Source organism: Lactuca serriola, chromosome 1 (genome assembly GCF_051521515.1).
Source record: "Lactuca serriola cultivar US96UC23 chromosome 1, Lser_US96UC23_V15, whole genome shotgun sequence".
Lineage (NCBI taxonomy): Eukaryota > Viridiplantae > Streptophyta > Magnoliopsida > Asterales > Asteraceae > Lactuca > Lactuca serriola.
This window is the reverse complement of record NC_136408.1, coordinates 207,493,197-207,511,002: the sequence shown is the minus strand read 5'-3', so window position 1 is coordinate 207,511,002 and position 17,806 is coordinate 207,493,197. Positions and strand designations below refer to the sequence as shown.

Here is a 17,806-nt window from a genome sequence, read left to right as displayed (position 1 = left end):
AAAAACGCACCTAAAACCTAAAAAAACGCAAACGGGCAACGAAAAAGGGGGTGCAACACGAGGACTTCCCAGGGGGTCACCCATCCTAGTACTACTCTCGCCCAAGCACGCTTAACTGCGGAGTTCTGATGGGATCCGGTGCATTAGTGCTGGTATGATCGCACCCGAAATACTATCCATGCTTATTGTTTTTATGTCTTACAAGACGCAGAACGTCGTTTGCTTTCGTACGCGAGGCGTGGGACCCACGTGAGGGATCGGCTCCGTTCGGGAAACGCGGAAACAATCAACGATGAACCGGATGCCGCCCGAGCATAGACATAGCAAGAAAGAAAAAAAAACGCACCTAAAACCTAAAAAAACGCAAACGGGCAACGAAAAAGGTGGTGCAACACGAGGACTTCCCAGGGGGTCACCCATCCTAGTACTACTCTCGCCCAAGCACGCTTAACTGCGGAGTTCTGATGGGATCCGGTGCATTAGTGCTGGTATGATCGCACCCGAAATACTATCCATGCTTATTGTTTTTATGTCTTACAAGACGCAGAACGTCGTTTGCTTTCGTACGCGAGGCGTGGGACCCACGTGACGGATCGGCTCCGTTCGGGAAACGCGGAAACAATCAACGATGAACCGGATGCCGCCCGAGCATAGACATAGCAAGAAAGAAAAAAAAAAACGCACCTAAAACCTAAAAAAACGCAAACGGGCAACGAAAAAGGGGGTGCAACACGAGGACTTCCCAGGGGGTCACCCATCCTAGTACTACTCTCGCCCAAGCACGCTTAACTGCGGAGTTCTGATGGGATCCGGTGCATTAGTGCTGGTATGATCGCACCCGAAATACTATCCATGCTTATTGTTTTTATGTCTTACAAGACGCAGAACGTCGTTTGCTTTCGAACGCGAGGCGTGGGACCCACGTGAGGGATCGGCTCCGTTCGGGAAACGCGGAAACAATCAACGATGAACCGGATGCCGCCCGAGCATAGACATAGCAAGAAAGAAAAAAAAAACGCACCTAAAACCTAAAAAAACGCAAACGGGCAACGAAAAAGGGGGTGCAACACGAGGACTTCCCAGGGGGTCACCCATCCTAGTACTACTCTCGCCCAAGCACGCTTAACTGCGGAGTTCTGATGGGATCCGGTGCATTAGTGCTGGTATGATCGCACCCGAAATACTATCCATGCTTATTGTTTTTATGTCTTACAAGACGCAGAACGTCGTTTGCTTTCGAACGCGAGGCGTGGGACCCACGTGAGGGATCGGCTCCGTTCGGGAAACGCGGAAACAATCAACGATGAACCGGATGCCGCCCGAGCATAGACATAGCAAGAAAGAAAAAAAAAACGCACCTAAAACCTAAAAAAACGCAAACGGGCAACGAAAAAGGGGGTGCAACACGAGGACTTCCCAGGGGGTCACCCATCCTAGTACTACTCTCGCCCAAGCACGCTTAACTGCGGAGTTCTGATGGGATCCGGTGCATTAGTGCTGGTATGATCGCACCCGAAATACTATCCATGCTTATTGTTTTTATGTCTTACAAGACGCAGAACGTCGTTTGCTTTCGTACGCGAGGCGTGGGACCCACGTGAGGGATCGGCTCCGTTCGGGAAACGCGGAAACAATCAACGATGAACCGGATGCCGCCCGAGCATAGACATAGCAAGAAAGAAAAAAAAAACGCACCTAAAACCTAAAAAAACGCAAACGGGCAACGAAAAAGGGGGTGCAACACGAGGACTTCCCAGGGGGTCACCCATCCTAGTACTACTCTCGCCCAAGCACGCTTAACTGCGGAGTTCTGATGGGATCCGGTGCATTAGTGCTGGTATGATCGCACCCAAAATACTATCCATGCTTATTGTTTTTATGTCTTACAAGACGCAGAACGTCGTTTGCTTTCGTACGCGAGGCGTGGGACCCACGTGAGGGATCGGCTCCGTTCGGGAAACGCGGAAACAATCAACGATGAACCGGATGCCGCCCGAGCATAGACATAGCAAGAAAGAAAAAAAAAACGCACCTAAAACCTAAAAAAACGCAAACGGGCAACGAAAAAGGGGGTGCAACACGAGGACTTCCCAGGGGGTCACCCATCCTAGTACTACTCTCGCCCAAGCACGCTTAACTGCGGAGTTCTGATGGGATCCGGTGCATTAGTGCTGGTATGATCGCACCCGAAATACTATCCATGCTTATTGTTTTTATGTCTTACAAGACGCAGAACGTCGTTTGCTTTCGAACGCGAGGCGTGGGACCCACGTGAGGGATCGGCTCCGTTCGGGAAACGCGGAAACAATCAACGATGAACCGGATGCCGCCCGAGCATAGACATAGCAAGAAAGAAAAAAAAAAACGCACCTAAAACCTAAAAAAACGCAAACGGGCAACGAAAAAGGGGGTGCAACACGAGGACTTCCCAGGGGGTCACCCATCCTAGTACTACTCTCGCCCAAGCACGCTTAAATGCGGAGTTCTGATGGGATCCGGTGCATTAGTGCTGGTATGATCGCACCCGAAATACTATCCATGCTTATTGTTTTTATGTCTTACAAGACGCAGAACGTCGTTTGCTTTCGTACGCGAGGCGTGGGACCCACGTGAGGGATCGGCTCCGTTCGGGAAACGCGGAAACAATCAACGATGAACCGGATGCCGCCCGAGCATAGACATAGCAAGAAAGAAAAAAAAAACGCACCTAAAACCTAAAAAAACGCAAACGGGCAACGAAAAAGGGGGTGCAACACGAGGACTTCCCAGGGGGTCACCCATCCTAGTACTACTCTCGCCCAAGCACGCTTAACTGCGGAGTTCTGATGGGATCCGGTGCATTAGTGCTGGTATGATCGCACCCGAAATACTATCCATGCTTATTGTTTTTATGTCTTACAAGACGCAGAACGTCGTTTGCTTTCGAACGCGAGGCGTGGGACCCACGTGAGGGATCGGCTCCGTTCGGGAAACGCGGAAACAATCAACGATGAACCGGATGCCGCCCGAGCATAGACATAGCAAGAAAGAAAAAAAAAACGCACCTAAAACCTAAAAAAACGCAAACGGGCAACGAAAAAGGGGGTGCAACACGAGGACTTCCCAGGGGGTCACCCATCCTAGTACTACTCTCGCCCAAGCACGCTTAACTGCGGAGTTCTGATGGGATCCGGTGCATTAGTGCTGGTATGATCGCACCCGAAATATTATCCATGCTTATTGTTTTTATGTCTTACAAGACGCAGAACGTCGTTTGCTTTCGAACGCGAGGCGTGGGACCCACGTGAGGGATCGGATCCGTTCGGGAAACGCGGAAACAATCAACGATGAACCGGATGCCGCCCGAGCATAGACATAGCAAGAAAGAAAAAAAAAACGCACCTAAAACCTAAAAAAACGCAAACGGGCAACGAAAAAGGGGGTGCAACACGAGGACTTCCCAGGGGGTCACCCATCCTAGTACTACTCTCGCCCAAGCACGCTTAACTGCGGAGTTCTGATGGGATCCGGTGCATTAGTGCTGGTATGATCGCACCCGAAATACTATCCATGCTTATTGTTTTTATGTCTTACAAGACGCAGAACGTCGTTTGCTTTCGTACGCGAGGCGTGGGACCCACGTGAGGGATCGGCTCCGTTCGGGAAACGCGGAAACAATCAACGATGAACCGGATGCCGCCCGAGCATAGACATAGCAAGAAAGAAAAAAAAAACGCACCTAAAACCTAAAAAAACGCAAACGGGCAACGAAAAATGGGGTGCAACACGAGGACTTCCCAGGGGGTCACCCATCCTAGTACTACTCTCGCCCAAGCACGCTTAACTGCGGAGTTCTGATGGGATCCGGTGCATTAGTGCTGGTATGATCGCACCCGAAATACTATCCATGCTTATTGTTTTTATGTCTTACAAGACGCAGAACGTCGTTTGCTTTCGTACGCGAGGCGTGGGACCCACGTGAGGGATCGGCTCCGTTCGGGAAACGCGGAAACAATCAACGATGAACCGGATGCCGCCCGAGCATAGACATAGCAAGAAAGAAAAAAAAACGCACCTAAAACCTAAAAAAACGCAAACGGGCAACGAAAAAGGGGGTGCAACACGAGGACTTCCCAGGGGGTCACCCATCCTAGTACTACTCTCGCCCAAGCACGCTTAACTGCGGAGTTCTGATGGGATCCGGTGCATTAGTGCTGGTATGATCGCACCCGAAATACTATCCATGCTTATTGTTTTTATGTCTTACAAGACGCAGAACGTCGTTTGCTTTCGTACGCGAGGCGTGGGACCCACGTGAGGGATCGGCTCCGTTCGGGAAACGCGGAAACAATCAACGATGAACCGGATGCCGCCCGAGCATAGACATAGCAAGAAAGAAAAAAAAAACGCACCTAAAACCTAAAAAAACGCAAACGGGCAACGAAAAAGGGGGTGCAACACGAGGACTTCCCAGGGGGTCACCCATCCTAGTACTACTCTCGCCCAAGCACGCTTAACTGCGGAGTTCTGATGGGATCCGGTGCATTAGTGCTGGTATGATCGCACCCGAAATACTATCCATGCTTATTGTTTTTATGTCTTACAAGACGCAGAACGTCGTTTGCTTTCGTACGCGAGGCGTGGGACCCACGTGAGGGATCGGCTCCGTTCGGGAAACGCGGAAACAATCAACGATGAACCGGATGCCGCCCGAGCATAGACATAGCAAGAAAGAAAAAAAAAACGCACCTAAAACCTAAAAAAACGCAAACGGGCAACGAAAAAGGGGGTGCAACACGAGGACTTCCCAGGGGGTCACCCATCCTAGTACTACTCTCGCCCAAGCACGCTTAACTGCGGAGTTCTGATGGGATCCGGTGCATTAGTGCTGGTATGATCGCACCCGAAATACTATCCATGCTTATTGTTTTTATGTCTTACAAGACGCAGAACGTCGTTTGCTTTCGTACGCGAGGCGTGGGACCCACGTGAGGGATCGGCTCCGTTCGGGAAACGCGGAAACAATCAACGATGAACCGGATGCCGCCCGAGCATAGACATAGCAAGAAAGAAAAAAAAAACGCACCTAAAACCTAAAAAAACGCAAACGGGCAACGTAAAAGGGGGTGCAACACGAGGACTTCCCAGGGGGTCACCCATCCTAGTACTACTCTCGCCCAAGCACGCTTAACTGCGGAGTTCTGATGGGATCCGGTGCATTAGTGCTGGTATGATCGCACCCGAAATACTATCCATGCTTATTGTTTTTATGTCTTACAAGACGCAGAACGTCGTTTGCTTACGAACGCGAGGCGTGGGACCCACGTGAGGGATCGGCTCCGTTCGGGAAACGCGGAAACAATCAACGATGAACCGGATGCCGCCCGAGCATAGACATAGCAAGAAAGAAAAAAAAAACGCACCTAAAACCTAAAAAAACGCAAACGGGCAACGAAAAAGGGGGTGCAACACGAGGACTTCCCAGGGGGTCACCCATCCTAGTACTACTCTCGCCCAAGCACGCTTAACTGCGGAGTTCTGATGGGATCCGGTGCATTAGTGCTGGTATGATCGCACCCGAAATACTATCCATGCTTATTGTTTTTATGTCTTACAAGACGCAGAACGTCGTTTGCTTTCGTACGCGAGGCGTGGGACCCACGTGAGGGATCGGCTCCGTTCGGGAAACGCGGAAACAATCAACGATGAACCGGATGCCGCCCGAGCATAGACATAGCAAGAAAGAAAAAAAAAACGCACCTAAAACCTAAAAAAACGCAAACGGGCAACGAAAAAGGGGGTGCAACACGAGGACTTCCCAGGGGGTCACCCATCCTAGTACTACTCTCGCCCAAGCACGCTTAACTGCGGAGTTCTGATGGGATCCGGTGCATTAGTGCTGGTATGATCGCACCCGAAATACTATCCATGCTTATTGTTTTTATGTCTTACAAGACGCAGAACGTCGTTTGCTTTCGTACGCGAGGCGTGGGACCCACGTGAGGGATCGGCTCCGTTCGGGAAACGCGGAAACAATCAACGATGAACCGGATGCCGCCCGAGCATAGACATAGCAAGAAAGAAAAAAAAAAACGCACCTAAAACCTAAAAAAACGCAAACGGGCAACGAAAAAGGGGGTGCAACACGAGGACTTCCCAGGGGGTCACCCATCCTAGTACTACTCTCGCCCAAGCACGCTTAACTGCGGAGTTCTGATGGGATCCGGTGCATTAGTGCTGGTATGATCGCACCCGAAATACTATCCATGCTTATTGTTTTTATGTCTTACAAGACGCAGAACGTCGTTTGCTTTCGAACGCGAGGCGTGGGACCCACGTGAGGGATCGGCTCCGTTCGGGAAACGCGGAAACAATCAACGATGAACCGGATGCCGCCCGAGCATAGACATAGCAAGAAAGAAAAAAAAAACGCACCTAAAACCTAAAAAAACGCAAACGGGCAACGAAAAAGGGGGTGCAACACGAGGACTTCCCAGGGGGTCACCCATCCTAGTACTACTCTCGCCCAAGCACGCTTAACTGCGGAGTTCTGATGGGATCCGGTGCATTAGTGCTGGTATGATCGCACCCGAAATACTATCCATGCTTATTGTTTTTATGTCTTACAAGACGCAGAACGTCGTTTGCTTTCGTACGCGAGGCGTGGGACCCACGTGAGGGATCGGCTCCGTTCGGGAAACGCGGAAACAATCAACGATGAACCGGATGCCGCCCGAGCATAGACATAGCAAGAAAGAAAAAAAAAACGCACCTAAAACCTAAAAAAACGCAAACGGGCAACGAAAAAGGGGGTGCAACACGAGGACTTCCCAGGGGGTCACCCATCCTAGTACTACTCTCGCCCAAGCACGCTTAACTGCGGAGTTCTGATGGGATCCGGTGCATTAGTGCTGGTATGATCGCACCCGAAATACTATCCATGCTTATTGTTTTTATGTCTTACAAGACGCAGAACGTCGTTTGCTTTCGTACGCGAGGCGTGGGACCCACGTGAGGGATCGGCTCCGTTCGGGAAACGCGGAAACAATCAACGATGAACCGGATGCCGCCCGAGCATAGACATAGCAAGAAAGAAAAAAAAAACGCACCTAAAACCTAAAAAAACGCAAACGGGCAACGAAAAAGGGGGTGCAACACGAGGACTTCCCAGGGGGTCACCCATCCTAGTACTACTCTCGCCCAAGCACGCTTAACTGCGGAGTTCTGATGGGATCCGGTGCATTAGTGCTGGTATGATCGCACCCGAAATACTATCCATGCTTATTGTTTTTATGTCTTACAAGACGCAGAACGTCGTTTGCTTTCGTACGCGAGGCGTGGGACCCACGTGAGGGATCGGCTCCGTTCGGGAAACGCGGAAACAATCAACGATGAACCGGATGCCGCCCGAGCATAGACATAGCAAGAAAGAAAAAAAAAACGCACCTAAAACCTAAAAAAACGCAAACGGGCAACGAAAAAGGGGGTGCAACACGAGGACTTCCCAGGGGGTCACCCATCCTAGTACTACTCTCGCCCAAGCACGCTTAACTGCGGAGTTCTGATGGGATCCGGTGCATTAGTGCTGGTATGATCGCACCCGAAATACTATCCATGCTTATTGTTTTTATGTCTTACAAGACGCAGAACGTCGTTTGCTTTCGAACGCGAGGCGTGGGACCCACGTGAGGGATCGGCTCCGTTCGGGAAACGCGGAAACAATCAACGATGAACCGGATGCCGCCCGAGCATAGACATAGCAAGAAAGAAAAAAAAACGCACCTAAAACCTAAAAAAACGCAAACGGGCAACGAAAAAGGGGGTGCAACACGAGGACTTCCCAGGGGGTCACCCATCCTAGTACTACTCTCGCCCAAGCACGCTTAACTGCGGAGTTGTGATGGGATCCGGTGCATTAGTGCTGGTATGATCGCACCCGAAATACTATCCATGCTTATTGTTTTTATGTCTTACAAGACGCAGAACGTCGTTTGCTTTCGAACGCGAGGCGTGGGACCCACGTGAGGGATCGGCTCCGTTCGGGAAACGCGGAAACAATCAACGATGAACCGGATGCCGCCCGAGCATAGACATAGCAAGAAAGAAAAAAAAAACGCACCTAAAACCTAAAAAAACGCAAACGGGCAACGAAAAAGGGGGTGCAACACGAGGACTTCCCAGGGGGTCACCCATCCTAGTACTACTCTCGCCCAAGCACGCTTAACTGCGGAGTTCTGATGGGATCCGGTGCATTAGTGCTGGTATGATCGCACCCGAAATACTATCCATGCTTATTGTTTTTATGTCTTACAAGACGCAGAACGTCGTTTGCTTTCGTACGCGAGGCGTGGGACCCACGTGAGGGATCGGCTCCGTTCGGGAAACGCGGAAACAATCAACGATGAACCGGATGCCGCCCGAGCATAGACATAGCAAGAAAGAAAAAAAAAACGCACCTAAAACCTAAAAAAACGCAAACGGGCAACGAAAAAGGGGGTGCAACACGAGGACTTCCCAGGGGGTCACCCATCCTAGTACTACTCTCGCCCAAGCACGCTTAACTGCGGAGTTCTGATGGGATCCGGTGCATTAGTGCTGGTATGATCGCACCCGAAATACTATCCATGCTTATTGTTTTTATGTCTTACAAGACGCAGAACGTCGTTTGCTTTCGTACGCGAGGCGTGGGACCCACGTGAGGGATCGGCTCCGTTCGGGAAACGCGGAAACAATCAACGATGAACCGGATGCCGCCCGAGCATAGACATAGCAAGAAAGAAAAAAAAAAACGCACCTAAAACCTAAAAAAACGCAAACGGGCAACGAAAAAGGGGGTGCAACACGAGGACTTCCCAGGGGGTCACCCATCCTAGTACTACTCTCGCCCAAGCACGCTTAACTGCGGAGTTCTGATGGGATCCGGTGCATTAGTGCTGGTATGATCGCACCCGAAATACTATCCATGCTTATTGTTTTTATGTCTTACAAGACGCAGAACGTCGTTTGCTTTCGAACGCGAGGCGTGGGACCCACGTGAGGGATCGGCTCCGTTCGGGAAACGCGGAAACAATCAACGATGAACCGGATGCCGCCCGAGCATAGACATAGCAAGAAAGAAAAAAAAAACGCACCTAAAACCTAAAAAAACGCAAACGGGCAACGAAAAAGGGGGTGCAACACGAGGACTTCCCAGGGGGTCACCCATCCTAGTACTACTCTCGCCCAAGCACGCTTAACTGCGGAGTTCTGATGGGATCCGGTGCATTAGTGCTGGTATGATCGCACCCGAAATACTATCCATGCTTATTGTTTTTATGTCTTACAAGACGCAGAACGTCGTTTGCTTTCGTACGCGAGGCGTGGGACCCACGTGAGGGATCGGCTCCGTTCGGGAAACGCGGAAACAATCAACGATGAACCGGATGCCGCCCGAGCATAGACATAGCAAGAAAGAAAAAAAAAACGCACCTAAAACCTAAAAAAACGCAAACGGGCAACGAAAAAGGGGGTGCAACACGAGGACTTCCCAGGGGGTCACCCATCCTAGTACTACTCTCGCCCAAGCACGCTTAACTGCGGAGTTCTGATGGGATCCGGTGCATTAGTGCTGGTATGATCGCACCCGAAATACTATCCATGCTTATTGTTTTTATGTCTTACAAGACGCAGAACGTCGTTTGCTTTCGTACGCGAGGCGTGGGACCCACGTGAGGGATCGGCTCCGTTCGGGAAACGCGGAAACAATCAACGATGAACCGGATGCCGCCCGAGCATAGACATAGCAAGAAAGAAAAAAAAAACGCACCTAAAACCTAAAAAAACGCAAACGGGCAACGAAAAAGGGGGTGCAACACGAGGACTTCCCAGGGGGTCACCCATCCTAGTACTACTCTCGCCCAAGCACGCTTAACTGCGGAGTTCTGATGGGATCCGGTGCATTAGTGCTGGTATGATCGCACCCGAAATACTATCCATGCTTATTGTTTTTATGTCTTACAAGACGCAGAACGTCGTTTGCTTTCGTACGCGAGGCGTGGGACCCACGTGAGGGATCGGCTCCGTTCGGGAAACGCGGAAACAATCAACGATGAACCGGATGCCGCCCGAGCATAGACATAGCAAGAAAGAAAAAAAAAACGCACCTAAAACCTAAAAAAACGCAAACGGGCAACGAAAAAGGGGGTGCAACACGAGGACTTCCCAGGGGGTCACCCATCCTAGTACTACTCTCGCCCAAGCACGCTTAACTGCGGAGTTCTGATGGGATCCGGTGCATTAGTGCTGGTATGATCGCACCCGAAATACTATCCATGCTTATTGTTTTTATGTCTTACAAGACGCAGAACGTCGTTTGCTTTCGAACGCGAGGCGTGGGACCCACGTGAGGGATCGGCTCCGTTCGGGAAACGCGGAAACAATCAACGATGAACCGGATGCCGTCCGAGCATAGACATAGCAAGAAAGAAAAAAAAAACGCACCTAAAACCTAAAAAAACGCAAACGGGCAACGAAAAAGGGGGTGCAACACGAGGACTTCCCAGGGGGTCACCCATCCTAGTACTACTCTCGCCCAAGCACGCTTAACTGCGGAGTTCTGATGGGATCCGGTGCATTAGTGCTGGTATGATCGCACCCGAAATACTATCCATGCTTATTGTTTTTATGTCTTACAAGACGCAGAACGTCGTTTGCTTTCGTACGCGAGGCGTGGGACCCACGTGAGGGATCGGCTCCGTTCGGGAAACGCGGAAACAATCAACGATGAACCGGATGCCGCCCGAGCATAGACATAGCAAGAAAGAAAAAAAAAACGCACCTAAAACCTAAAAAAACGCAAACGGGCAACGAAAAAGGGGGTGCAACACGAGGACTTCCCAGGGGGTCACCCATCCTAGTACTACTCTCGCCCAAGCACGCTTAACTGCGGAGTTCTGATGGGATCCGGTGCATTAGTGCTGGTATGATCGCACCCGAAATACTATCCATGCTTATTGTTTTTATGTCTTACAAGACGCAGAACGTCGTTTGCTTTCGTACGCGAGGCGTGGGACCCACGTGAGGGATCGGCTCCGTTCGGGAAACGCGGAAACAATCAACGATGAACCGGATGCCGCCCGAGCATAGACATAGCAAGAAAGAAAAAAAAACGCACCTAAAACCTAAAAAAACGCAAACGGGCAACGAAAAAGGTGGTGCAACACGAGGACTTCCCAGGGGGTCACCCATCCTAGTACTACTCTCGCCCAAGCACGCTTAACTGCGGAGTTCTGATGGGATCCGGTGCATTAGTGCTGGTATGATCGCACCCGAAATACTATCCATGCTTATTGTTTTTATGTCTTACAAGACGCAGAACGTCGTTTGCTTTCGTACGCGAGGCGTGGGACCCACGTGAGGGATCGGCTCCGTTCGGGAAACGCGGAAACAATCAACGATGAACCGGATGCCGCCCGAGCATAGACATAGCAAGAAAGAAAAAAAAAACGCACCTAAAACCTAAAAAAACGCAAACGGGCAACGAAAAAGGGGGTGCAACACGAGGACTTCCCAGGGGGTCACCCATCCTAGTACTACTCTCGCCCAAGCACGCTTAACTGCGGAGTTCTGATGGGATCCGGTGCATTAGTGCTGGTATGATCGCACCCGAAATACTATCCATGCTTATTGTTTTTATGTCTTACAAGACGCAGAACGTCGTTTGCTTTCGAACGCGAGGCGTGGGACCCACGTGAGGGATCGGCTCCGTTCGGGAAACGCGGAAACAATCAACGATGAACCGGATGCCGCCCGAGCATAGACATAGCAAGAAAGAAAAAAAAAACGCACCTAAAACCTAAAAAAACGCAAACGGGCAACGAAAAAGGGGGTGCAACACGAGGACTTCCCAGGGGGTCACCCATCCTAGTACTACTCTCGCCCAAGCACGCTTAACTGCGGAGTTCTGATGGGATCCGGTGCATTAGTGCTGGTATGATCGCACCCGAAATACTATCCATGCTTATTGTTTTTATGTCTTACAAGACGCAGAACGTCGTTTGCTTTCGAACGCGAGGCGTGGGACCCACGTGAGGGATCGGCTCCGTTCGGGAAACGCGGAAACAATCAACGATGAACCGGATGCCGCCCGAGCATAGACATAGCAAGAAAGAAAAAAAAAACGCACCTAAAACCTAAAAAAACGCAAACGGGCAACGAAAAAGGGGGTGCAACACGAGGACTTCCCAGGGGGTCACCCATCCTAGTACTACTCTCGCCCAAGCACGCTTAACTGCGGAGTTCTGATGGGATCCGGTGCATTAGTGCTGGTATGATCGCACCCGAAATACTATCCATGCTTATTGTTTTTATGTCTTACAAGACGCAGAACGTCGTTTGCTTTCGTACGCGAGGCGTGGGACCCACGTGAGGGATCGGCTCCGTTCGGGAAACGCGGAAACAATCAACGATGAACCGGATGCCGCCCGAGCATAGACATAGCAAGAAAGAAAAAAAAAACGCACCTAAAACCTAAAAAAACGCAAACGGGCAACGAAAAAGGGGGTGCAACACGAGGACTTCCCAGGGGGTCACCCATCCTAGTACTACTCTCGCCCAAGCACGCTTAACTGCGGAGTTCTGATGGGATCCGGTGCATTAGTGCCGGTATGATCGCACCCGAAATACTATCCATGCTTATTGTTTTTATGTCTTACAAGACGCAGAACGTCGTTTGCTTTCGAACGCGAGGCGTGGGACCCACGTGAGGGATCGGCTCCGTTCGGGAAACGCGGAAACAATCAACGATGAACCGGATGCCGCCCGAGCATAGACATAGCAAGAAAGAAAAAAAAAACGCACCTAAAACCTAAAAAAACGCAAACGGGCAACGAAAAAGGGGGTGCAACACGAGGACTTCCCAGGGGGTCACCCGTCCTAGTACTACTCTCGCCCACGCACGCTTAACTGCGGAGTTCTGATGGGATCCGGTGCATTAGTGCTGGTATGATCGCACCCGAAATACTATCCATGCTTATTGTTTTTATGTCTTACAAGACGCAGAACGTCGTTTGCTTTCGTACGCGAGGCGTGGGACCCACGTGAGGGATCGGCTCCGTTCGGGAAACGCGGAAACAATCAACGATGAACCGGATGCCGCCCGAGCATAGACATAGCAAGAAAGAAAAAAAAAACGCACCTAAAACCTAAAAAAACGCAAACGGGCAACGAAAAAGGGGGTGCAACACGAGGACTTCCCAGGGGGTCACCCATCCTAGTACTACTCTCGCCCAAGCACGCTTAACTGCGGAGTTCTGATGGGATCCGGTGCATTAGTGCTGGTATGATCGCACCCGAATAATATCCATGCTTATTGTTTTTATGTCTTACAAGACGCAGAACGTCGTTTGCTTTCGTACGCGAGGCGTGGGACCCACGTGAGGGATCGGCTCCGTTCGGGAAACGCGGAAACAATCAACGATGAACCGGATGCCGCCCGAGCATAGACATAGCAAGAAAGAAAAAAAAACGCACCTAAAACCTAAAAAAACGCAAACGGGCAACGAAAAAGGTGGTGCAACACGAGGACTTCCCAGGGGGTCACCCATCCTAGTACTACTCTCGCCCAAGCACGCTTAACTGCGGAGTTCTGATGGGATCCGGTGCATTAGTGCTGGTATGATCGCACCCGAAATACTATCCATGCTTATTGTTTTTATGTCTTACAAGACGCAGAACGTCGTTTGCTTTCGTACGCGAGGCGTGGGACCCACGTGAGGGATCGGCTCCGTTCGGGAAACGCGGAAACAATCAACGATGAACCGGATGCCGCCCGAGCATAGACATAGCAAGAAAGAAAAAAAAAACGCACCTAAAACCTAAAAAAACGCAAACGGGCAACGAAAAAGGGGGTGCAACACGAGGACTTCCCAGGGGGTCACCCATCCTAGTACTACTCTCGCCCAAGCACGCTTAACTGCGGAGTTCTGATGGGATCCGGTGCATTAGTGCCGGTATGATCGCACCCGAAATACTATCCATGCTTATTGTTTTTATGTCTTACAAGACGCAGAACGTCGTTTGCTTTCGAACGCGAGGCGTGGGACCCACGTGAGGGATCGGCTCCGTTCGGGAAACGCGGAAACAATCAACGATGAACCGGATGCCGCCCGAGCATAGACATAGCAAGAAAGAAAAAAAAAACGCACCTAAAACCTAAAAAAACGCAAACGGGCAACGAAAAAGGGGGTGCAACACGAGGACTTCCCAGGGGGTCACCCGTCCTAGTACTACTCTCGCCCACGCACGCTTAACTGCGGAGTTCTGATGGGATCCGGTGCATTAGTGCTGGTATGATCGCACCCGAAATACTATCCATGCTTATTGTTTTTATGTCTTACAAGACGCAGAACGTCGTTTGCTTTCGTACGCGAGGCGTGGGACCCACGTGAGGGATCGGCTCCGTTCGGGAAACGCGGAAACAATCAACGATGAACCGGATGCCGCCCGAGCATAGACATAGCAAGAAAGAAAAAAAAAACGCACCTAAAACCTAAAAAAACGCAAACGGGCAACGAAAAAGGGGGTGCAACACGAGGACTTCCCAGGGGGTCACCCATCCTAGTACTACTCTCGCCCAAGCACGCTTAACTGCGGAGTTCTGATGGGATCCGGTGCATTAGTGCTGGTATGATCGCACCCGAAATACTATCCATGCTTATTGTTTTTATGTCTTACAAGACGCAGAACGTCGTTTGCTTTCGTACGCGAGGCGTGGGACCCACGTGAGGGATCGGCTCCGTTCGGGAAACGCGGAAACAATCAACGATGAACCGGATGCCGCCCGAGCATAGACATAGCAAGAAAGAAAAAAAAACGCACCTAAAACCTAAAAAAACGCAAACGGGCAACGAAAAAGGTGGTGCAACACGAGGACTTCCCAGGGGGTCACCCATCCTAGTACTACTCTCGCCCAAGCACGCTTAACTGCGGAGTTCTGATGGGATCCGGTGCATTAGTGCTGGTATGATCGCACCCGAAATACTATCCATGCTTATTGTTTTTATGTCTTACAAGACGCAGAACGTCGTTTGCTTTCGTACGCGAGGCGTGGGACCCACGTGAGGGATCGGCTCCGTTCGGGAAACGCGGAAACAATCAACGATGAACCGGATGCCGCCCGAGCATAGACATAGCAAGAAAGAAAAAAAAAACGCACCTAAAACCTAAAAAAACGCAAACGGGCAACGAAAAAGGGGGTGCAACACGAGGACTTCCCAAGGGGTCACCCATCCTAGTACTACTCTCGCCCAAGCACGCTTAACTGCGGAGTTCTGATGGGATCCGGTGCATTAGTGCTGGTATGATCGCACCCGAAATACTATCCATGCTTATTGTTTTTATGTCTTACAAGACGCAGAACGTCGTTTGCTTTCGAACGCGAGGCGTGGGACCCACGTGAGGGATCGGCTCCGTTCGGGAAACGCGGAAACAATCAACGATGAACCGGATGCCGCCCGAGCATAGACATAGCAAGAAAGAAAAAAAAAACGCACCTAAAACCTAAAAAAACGCAAACGGGCAACGAAAAAGGGGGTGCAACACGAGGACTTCCCAGGGGGTCACCCATCCTAGTACTACTCTCGCCCAAGCACGCTTAACTGCGGAGTTCTGATGGGATCCGGTGCATTAGTGCTGGTATGATCGCACCCGAAATACTATCCATGCTTATTGTTTTTATGTCTTACAAGACGCAGAACGTCGTTTGCTTTCGAACGCGAGGCGTGGGACCCACGTGAGGGATCGGCTCCGTTCGGGAAACGCGGAAACAATCAACGATGAACCGGATGCCGCCCGAGCATAGACATAGCAAGAAAGAAAAAAAAAACGCACCTAAAACCTAAAAAAACGCAAACGGGCAACGAAAAAGGGGGTGCAACACGAGGACTTCCCAGGGGGTCACCCATCCTAGTACTACTCTCGCCCAAGCACGCTTAACTGCGGAGTTCTGATGGGATCCGGTGCATTAGTGCTGGTATGATCGCACCCGAAATACTATCCATGCTTATTGTTTTTATGTCTTACAAGACGCAGAACGTCGTTTGCTTTCGTACGCGAGGCGTGGGACCCACGTGAGGGATCGGCTCCGTTCGGGAAACGCGGAAACAATCAACGATGAACCGGATGCCGCCCGAGCATAGACATAGCAAGAAAGAAAAAAAAAACGCACCTAAAACCTAAAAAAACGCAAACGGGCAACGAAAAAGGGGGTGCAACACGAGGACTTCCCAGGGGGTCACCCATCCTAGTACTACTCTCGCCCAAGCACGCTTAACTGCGGAGTTCTGATGGGATCCGGTGCATTAGTGCTGGTATGATCGCACCCGAAATACTATCCATGCTTATTGTTTTTATGTCTTACAAGACGCAGAACGTCGTTTGCTTTCGTACGCGAGGCGTGGGACCCACGTGAGGGATCGGCTCCGTTCGGGAAACGCGGAAACAATCAACGATGAACCGGATGCCGCCCGAGCATAGACATAGCAAGAAAGAAAAAAAAAACGCACCTAAAACCTAAAAAAACGCAAACGGGCAACGAAAAAGGGGGTGCAACACGAGGACTTCCCAGGGGGTCACCCATCCTAGTACTACTCTCGCCCAAGCACGCTTAACTGCGGAGTTCTGATGGGATCCGGTGCATTAGTGCTGGTATGATCGCACCCGAAATACTATCCATGCTTATTGTTTTTATGTCTTACAAGACGCAGAACGTCGTTTGCTTTCGAACGCGAGGCGTGGGACCCACGTGAGGGATCGGCTCCGTTCGGGAAACGCGGAAACAATCAACGATGAACCGGATGCCGCCCGAGCATAGACATAGCAAGAAAGAAAAAAAAAAAACGCACCTAAAACCTAAAAAAACGCAAACGGGCAACGAAAAAGGGGGTGCAACACGAGGACTTCCCAGGGGGTCACCCATCCTAGTACTACTCTCGCCCAAGCACGCTTAAATGCGGAGTTCTGATGGGATCCGGTGCATTAGTGCTGGTATGATCGCACCCGAAATACTATCCATGCTTATTGTTTTTATGTCTTACAAGACGCAGAACGTCGTTTGCTTTCGTACGCGAGGCGTGGGACCCACGTGAGGGATCGGCTCCGTTCGGGAAACGCGGAAACAATCAACGATGAACCGGATGCCGCCCGAGCATAGACATAGCAAGAAAGAAAAAAAAAACGCACCTAAAACCTAAAAAAACGCAAACGGGCAACGAAAAAGGGGGTGCAACACGAGGACTTCCCAGGGGGTCACCCATCCTAGTACTACTCTCGCCCAAGCACGCTTAACTGCGGAGTTCTGATGGGATCCGGTGCATTAGTGCTGGTATGATCGCACCCGAAATACTATCCATGCTTATTGTTTTTATGTCTTACAAGACGCAGAACGTCGTTTGCTTTCGAACGCGAGGCGTGGGACCCACGTGAGGGATCGGCTCCGTTCGGGAAACGCGGAAACAATCAACGATGAACCGGATGCCGCCCGAGCATAGACATAGCAAGAAAGAAAAAAAAAACGCACCTAAAACCTAAAAAAACGCAAACGGGCAACGAAAAAGGGGGTGCAACACGAGGACTTCCCAGGGGGTCACCCATCCTAGTACTACTCTCGCCCAAGCACGCTTAACTGCGGAGTTCTGATGGGATCCGGTGCATTAGTGCTGGTATGATCGCACCCGAAATATTATCCATGCTTATTGTTTTTATGTCTTACAAGACGCAGAACGTCGTTTGCTTTCGAACGCGAGGCGTGGGACCCACGTGAGGGATCGGATCCGTTCGGGAAACGCGGAAA

The 17,806-nt window shown here is 50.7% G+C and overlaps 53 non-coding genes across 53 annotated transcripts; all 53 read right to left on the bottom strand.

Moving 5' to 3' along the window:
* Positions 1–47: 47 nt before the first annotated feature.
* LOC145081829 (5S ribosomal RNA) lies at positions 48–166 on the bottom strand. The gene has a single exon (XR_013696371.1). It is a non-coding gene; the product is annotated as a 5S ribosomal RNA (ribosomal RNA).
* Positions 167–383: 217 nt separating this feature from the next.
* Positions 384–502, bottom strand: LOC145083938 (5S ribosomal RNA). The gene has a single exon (XR_013698399.1). It is a non-coding gene; the product is annotated as a 5S ribosomal RNA (ribosomal RNA).
* Positions 503–721: 219 nt separating this feature from the next.
* LOC145081828 (5S ribosomal RNA) lies at positions 722–840 on the bottom strand. Its single transcript, XR_013696370.1, has one exon. It is a non-coding gene; the product is annotated as a 5S ribosomal RNA (ribosomal RNA).
* A 218-nt stretch (positions 841–1,058) lies between these two features.
* On the bottom strand, positions 1,059–1,177 carry LOC145081826 (5S ribosomal RNA). The gene has a single exon (XR_013696368.1). It is a non-coding gene; the product is annotated as a 5S ribosomal RNA (ribosomal RNA).
* A 218-nt stretch (positions 1,178–1,395) lies between these two features.
* Positions 1,396–1,514, bottom strand: LOC145081825 (5S ribosomal RNA). Its single transcript, XR_013696367.1, has one exon. It is a non-coding gene; the product is annotated as a 5S ribosomal RNA (ribosomal RNA).
* Positions 1,515–1,732: 218 nt separating this feature from the next.
* LOC145081824 (5S ribosomal RNA) lies at positions 1,733–1,851 on the bottom strand. The gene has a single exon (XR_013696366.1). It is a non-coding gene; the product is annotated as a 5S ribosomal RNA (ribosomal RNA).
* A 218-nt stretch (positions 1,852–2,069) lies between these two features.
* LOC145081823 (5S ribosomal RNA) lies at positions 2,070–2,188 on the bottom strand. Its single transcript, XR_013696365.1, has one exon. It is a non-coding gene; the product is annotated as a 5S ribosomal RNA (ribosomal RNA).
* Positions 2,189–2,407: 219 nt separating this feature from the next.
* Positions 2,408–2,526, bottom strand: LOC145084705 (5S ribosomal RNA). Its single transcript, XR_013699137.1, has one exon. It is a non-coding gene; the product is annotated as a 5S ribosomal RNA (ribosomal RNA).
* A 218-nt stretch (positions 2,527–2,744) lies between these two features.
* On the bottom strand, positions 2,745–2,863 carry LOC145081822 (5S ribosomal RNA). Its single transcript, XR_013696364.1, has one exon. It is a non-coding gene; the product is annotated as a 5S ribosomal RNA (ribosomal RNA).
* Positions 2,864–3,081: 218 nt separating this feature from the next.
* LOC145081821 (5S ribosomal RNA) lies at positions 3,082–3,200 on the bottom strand. Its single transcript, XR_013696363.1, has one exon. It is a non-coding gene; the product is annotated as a 5S ribosomal RNA (ribosomal RNA).
* Positions 3,201–3,418: 218 nt separating this feature from the next.
* Positions 3,419–3,537, bottom strand: LOC145081820 (5S ribosomal RNA). Its single transcript, XR_013696362.1, has one exon. It is a non-coding gene; the product is annotated as a 5S ribosomal RNA (ribosomal RNA).
* Positions 3,538–3,755: 218 nt separating this feature from the next.
* On the bottom strand, positions 3,756–3,874 carry LOC145081819 (5S ribosomal RNA). Its single transcript, XR_013696361.1, has one exon. It is a non-coding gene; the product is annotated as a 5S ribosomal RNA (ribosomal RNA).
* A 217-nt stretch (positions 3,875–4,091) lies between these two features.
* On the bottom strand, positions 4,092–4,210 carry LOC145081818 (5S ribosomal RNA). The gene has a single exon (XR_013696360.1). It is a non-coding gene; the product is annotated as a 5S ribosomal RNA (ribosomal RNA).
* Positions 4,211–4,428: 218 nt separating this feature from the next.
* Positions 4,429–4,547, bottom strand: LOC145081817 (5S ribosomal RNA). The gene has a single exon (XR_013696359.1). It is a non-coding gene; the product is annotated as a 5S ribosomal RNA (ribosomal RNA).
* A 218-nt stretch (positions 4,548–4,765) lies between these two features.
* LOC145081815 (5S ribosomal RNA) lies at positions 4,766–4,884 on the bottom strand. Its single transcript, XR_013696357.1, has one exon. It is a non-coding gene; the product is annotated as a 5S ribosomal RNA (ribosomal RNA).
* A 218-nt stretch (positions 4,885–5,102) lies between these two features.
* LOC145081814 (5S ribosomal RNA) lies at positions 5,103–5,221 on the bottom strand. Its single transcript, XR_013696356.1, has one exon. It is a non-coding gene; the product is annotated as a 5S ribosomal RNA (ribosomal RNA).
* A 218-nt stretch (positions 5,222–5,439) lies between these two features.
* Positions 5,440–5,558, bottom strand: LOC145081813 (5S ribosomal RNA). The gene has a single exon (XR_013696355.1). It is a non-coding gene; the product is annotated as a 5S ribosomal RNA (ribosomal RNA).
* A 218-nt stretch (positions 5,559–5,776) lies between these two features.
* LOC145081812 (5S ribosomal RNA) lies at positions 5,777–5,895 on the bottom strand. The gene has a single exon (XR_013696354.1). It is a non-coding gene; the product is annotated as a 5S ribosomal RNA (ribosomal RNA).
* A 219-nt stretch (positions 5,896–6,114) lies between these two features.
* On the bottom strand, positions 6,115–6,233 carry LOC145081811 (5S ribosomal RNA). The gene has a single exon (XR_013696353.1). It is a non-coding gene; the product is annotated as a 5S ribosomal RNA (ribosomal RNA).
* Positions 6,234–6,451: 218 nt separating this feature from the next.
* On the bottom strand, positions 6,452–6,570 carry LOC145081810 (5S ribosomal RNA). Its single transcript, XR_013696352.1, has one exon. It is a non-coding gene; the product is annotated as a 5S ribosomal RNA (ribosomal RNA).
* Positions 6,571–6,788: 218 nt separating this feature from the next.
* Positions 6,789–6,907, bottom strand: LOC145081809 (5S ribosomal RNA). The gene has a single exon (XR_013696351.1). It is a non-coding gene; the product is annotated as a 5S ribosomal RNA (ribosomal RNA).
* Positions 6,908–7,125: 218 nt separating this feature from the next.
* LOC145081808 (5S ribosomal RNA) lies at positions 7,126–7,244 on the bottom strand. The gene has a single exon (XR_013696350.1). It is a non-coding gene; the product is annotated as a 5S ribosomal RNA (ribosomal RNA).
* A 218-nt stretch (positions 7,245–7,462) lies between these two features.
* Positions 7,463–7,581, bottom strand: LOC145081807 (5S ribosomal RNA). The gene has a single exon (XR_013696349.1). It is a non-coding gene; the product is annotated as a 5S ribosomal RNA (ribosomal RNA).
* Positions 7,582–7,798: 217 nt separating this feature from the next.
* On the bottom strand, positions 7,799–7,917 carry LOC145085248 (5S ribosomal RNA). Its single transcript, XR_013699657.1, has one exon. It is a non-coding gene; the product is annotated as a 5S ribosomal RNA (ribosomal RNA).
* Positions 7,918–8,135: 218 nt separating this feature from the next.
* Positions 8,136–8,254, bottom strand: LOC145081806 (5S ribosomal RNA). The gene has a single exon (XR_013696348.1). It is a non-coding gene; the product is annotated as a 5S ribosomal RNA (ribosomal RNA).
* A 218-nt stretch (positions 8,255–8,472) lies between these two features.
* LOC145081804 (5S ribosomal RNA) lies at positions 8,473–8,591 on the bottom strand. The gene has a single exon (XR_013696346.1). It is a non-coding gene; the product is annotated as a 5S ribosomal RNA (ribosomal RNA).
* A 219-nt stretch (positions 8,592–8,810) lies between these two features.
* Positions 8,811–8,929, bottom strand: LOC145081803 (5S ribosomal RNA). The gene has a single exon (XR_013696345.1). It is a non-coding gene; the product is annotated as a 5S ribosomal RNA (ribosomal RNA).
* A 218-nt stretch (positions 8,930–9,147) lies between these two features.
* Positions 9,148–9,266, bottom strand: LOC145081802 (5S ribosomal RNA). Its single transcript, XR_013696344.1, has one exon. It is a non-coding gene; the product is annotated as a 5S ribosomal RNA (ribosomal RNA).
* Positions 9,267–9,484: 218 nt separating this feature from the next.
* LOC145081801 (5S ribosomal RNA) lies at positions 9,485–9,603 on the bottom strand. The gene has a single exon (XR_013696343.1). It is a non-coding gene; the product is annotated as a 5S ribosomal RNA (ribosomal RNA).
* Positions 9,604–9,821: 218 nt separating this feature from the next.
* LOC145081800 (5S ribosomal RNA) lies at positions 9,822–9,940 on the bottom strand. The gene has a single exon (XR_013696342.1). It is a non-coding gene; the product is annotated as a 5S ribosomal RNA (ribosomal RNA).
* A 218-nt stretch (positions 9,941–10,158) lies between these two features.
* On the bottom strand, positions 10,159–10,277 carry LOC145081799 (5S ribosomal RNA). Its single transcript, XR_013696341.1, has one exon. It is a non-coding gene; the product is annotated as a 5S ribosomal RNA (ribosomal RNA).
* Positions 10,278–10,495: 218 nt separating this feature from the next.
* On the bottom strand, positions 10,496–10,614 carry LOC145081798 (5S ribosomal RNA). Its single transcript, XR_013696340.1, has one exon. It is a non-coding gene; the product is annotated as a 5S ribosomal RNA (ribosomal RNA).
* Positions 10,615–10,832: 218 nt separating this feature from the next.
* LOC145081797 (5S ribosomal RNA) lies at positions 10,833–10,951 on the bottom strand. The gene has a single exon (XR_013696339.1). It is a non-coding gene; the product is annotated as a 5S ribosomal RNA (ribosomal RNA).
* Positions 10,952–11,168: 217 nt separating this feature from the next.
* Positions 11,169–11,287, bottom strand: LOC145083937 (5S ribosomal RNA). Its single transcript, XR_013698398.1, has one exon. It is a non-coding gene; the product is annotated as a 5S ribosomal RNA (ribosomal RNA).
* A 218-nt stretch (positions 11,288–11,505) lies between these two features.
* LOC145081796 (5S ribosomal RNA) lies at positions 11,506–11,624 on the bottom strand. The gene has a single exon (XR_013696338.1). It is a non-coding gene; the product is annotated as a 5S ribosomal RNA (ribosomal RNA).
* A 218-nt stretch (positions 11,625–11,842) lies between these two features.
* Positions 11,843–11,961, bottom strand: LOC145081795 (5S ribosomal RNA). Its single transcript, XR_013696337.1, has one exon. It is a non-coding gene; the product is annotated as a 5S ribosomal RNA (ribosomal RNA).
* A 218-nt stretch (positions 11,962–12,179) lies between these two features.
* Positions 12,180–12,298, bottom strand: LOC145081793 (5S ribosomal RNA). The gene has a single exon (XR_013696335.1). It is a non-coding gene; the product is annotated as a 5S ribosomal RNA (ribosomal RNA).
* A 218-nt stretch (positions 12,299–12,516) lies between these two features.
* Positions 12,517–12,635, bottom strand: LOC145082838 (5S ribosomal RNA). Its single transcript, XR_013697340.1, has one exon. It is a non-coding gene; the product is annotated as a 5S ribosomal RNA (ribosomal RNA).
* A 218-nt stretch (positions 12,636–12,853) lies between these two features.
* On the bottom strand, positions 12,854–12,972 carry LOC145084833 (5S ribosomal RNA). The gene has a single exon (XR_013699261.1). It is a non-coding gene; the product is annotated as a 5S ribosomal RNA (ribosomal RNA).
* Positions 12,973–13,190: 218 nt separating this feature from the next.
* Positions 13,191–13,309, bottom strand: LOC145081792 (5S ribosomal RNA). The gene has a single exon (XR_013696334.1). It is a non-coding gene; the product is annotated as a 5S ribosomal RNA (ribosomal RNA).
* Positions 13,310–13,525: 216 nt separating this feature from the next.
* LOC145083936 (5S ribosomal RNA) lies at positions 13,526–13,644 on the bottom strand. Its single transcript, XR_013698397.1, has one exon. It is a non-coding gene; the product is annotated as a 5S ribosomal RNA (ribosomal RNA).
* A 218-nt stretch (positions 13,645–13,862) lies between these two features.
* On the bottom strand, positions 13,863–13,981 carry LOC145082836 (5S ribosomal RNA). The gene has a single exon (XR_013697338.1). It is a non-coding gene; the product is annotated as a 5S ribosomal RNA (ribosomal RNA).
* A 218-nt stretch (positions 13,982–14,199) lies between these two features.
* Positions 14,200–14,318, bottom strand: LOC145084832 (5S ribosomal RNA). Its single transcript, XR_013699260.1, has one exon. It is a non-coding gene; the product is annotated as a 5S ribosomal RNA (ribosomal RNA).
* A 218-nt stretch (positions 14,319–14,536) lies between these two features.
* LOC145081791 (5S ribosomal RNA) lies at positions 14,537–14,655 on the bottom strand. The gene has a single exon (XR_013696333.1). It is a non-coding gene; the product is annotated as a 5S ribosomal RNA (ribosomal RNA).
* Positions 14,656–14,872: 217 nt separating this feature from the next.
* Positions 14,873–14,991, bottom strand: LOC145083935 (5S ribosomal RNA). Its single transcript, XR_013698396.1, has one exon. It is a non-coding gene; the product is annotated as a 5S ribosomal RNA (ribosomal RNA).
* Positions 14,992–15,209: 218 nt separating this feature from the next.
* LOC145083090 (5S ribosomal RNA) lies at positions 15,210–15,328 on the bottom strand. The gene has a single exon (XR_013697579.1). It is a non-coding gene; the product is annotated as a 5S ribosomal RNA (ribosomal RNA).
* Positions 15,329–15,546: 218 nt separating this feature from the next.
* LOC145081790 (5S ribosomal RNA) lies at positions 15,547–15,665 on the bottom strand. Its single transcript, XR_013696332.1, has one exon. It is a non-coding gene; the product is annotated as a 5S ribosomal RNA (ribosomal RNA).
* A 218-nt stretch (positions 15,666–15,883) lies between these two features.
* On the bottom strand, positions 15,884–16,002 carry LOC145081789 (5S ribosomal RNA). The gene has a single exon (XR_013696331.1). It is a non-coding gene; the product is annotated as a 5S ribosomal RNA (ribosomal RNA).
* Positions 16,003–16,220: 218 nt separating this feature from the next.
* On the bottom strand, positions 16,221–16,339 carry LOC145081788 (5S ribosomal RNA). The gene has a single exon (XR_013696330.1). It is a non-coding gene; the product is annotated as a 5S ribosomal RNA (ribosomal RNA).
* Positions 16,340–16,557: 218 nt separating this feature from the next.
* Positions 16,558–16,676, bottom strand: LOC145081787 (5S ribosomal RNA). The gene has a single exon (XR_013696329.1). It is a non-coding gene; the product is annotated as a 5S ribosomal RNA (ribosomal RNA).
* A 220-nt stretch (positions 16,677–16,896) lies between these two features.
* On the bottom strand, positions 16,897–17,015 carry LOC145084704 (5S ribosomal RNA). The gene has a single exon (XR_013699136.1). It is a non-coding gene; the product is annotated as a 5S ribosomal RNA (ribosomal RNA).
* A 218-nt stretch (positions 17,016–17,233) lies between these two features.
* Positions 17,234–17,352, bottom strand: LOC145081786 (5S ribosomal RNA). Its single transcript, XR_013696328.1, has one exon. It is a non-coding gene; the product is annotated as a 5S ribosomal RNA (ribosomal RNA).
* Positions 17,353–17,570: 218 nt separating this feature from the next.
* LOC145081785 (5S ribosomal RNA) lies at positions 17,571–17,689 on the bottom strand. The gene has a single exon (XR_013696327.1). It is a non-coding gene; the product is annotated as a 5S ribosomal RNA (ribosomal RNA).
* Between the last annotated feature and the right edge of the window lie 117 nt (positions 17,690–17,806).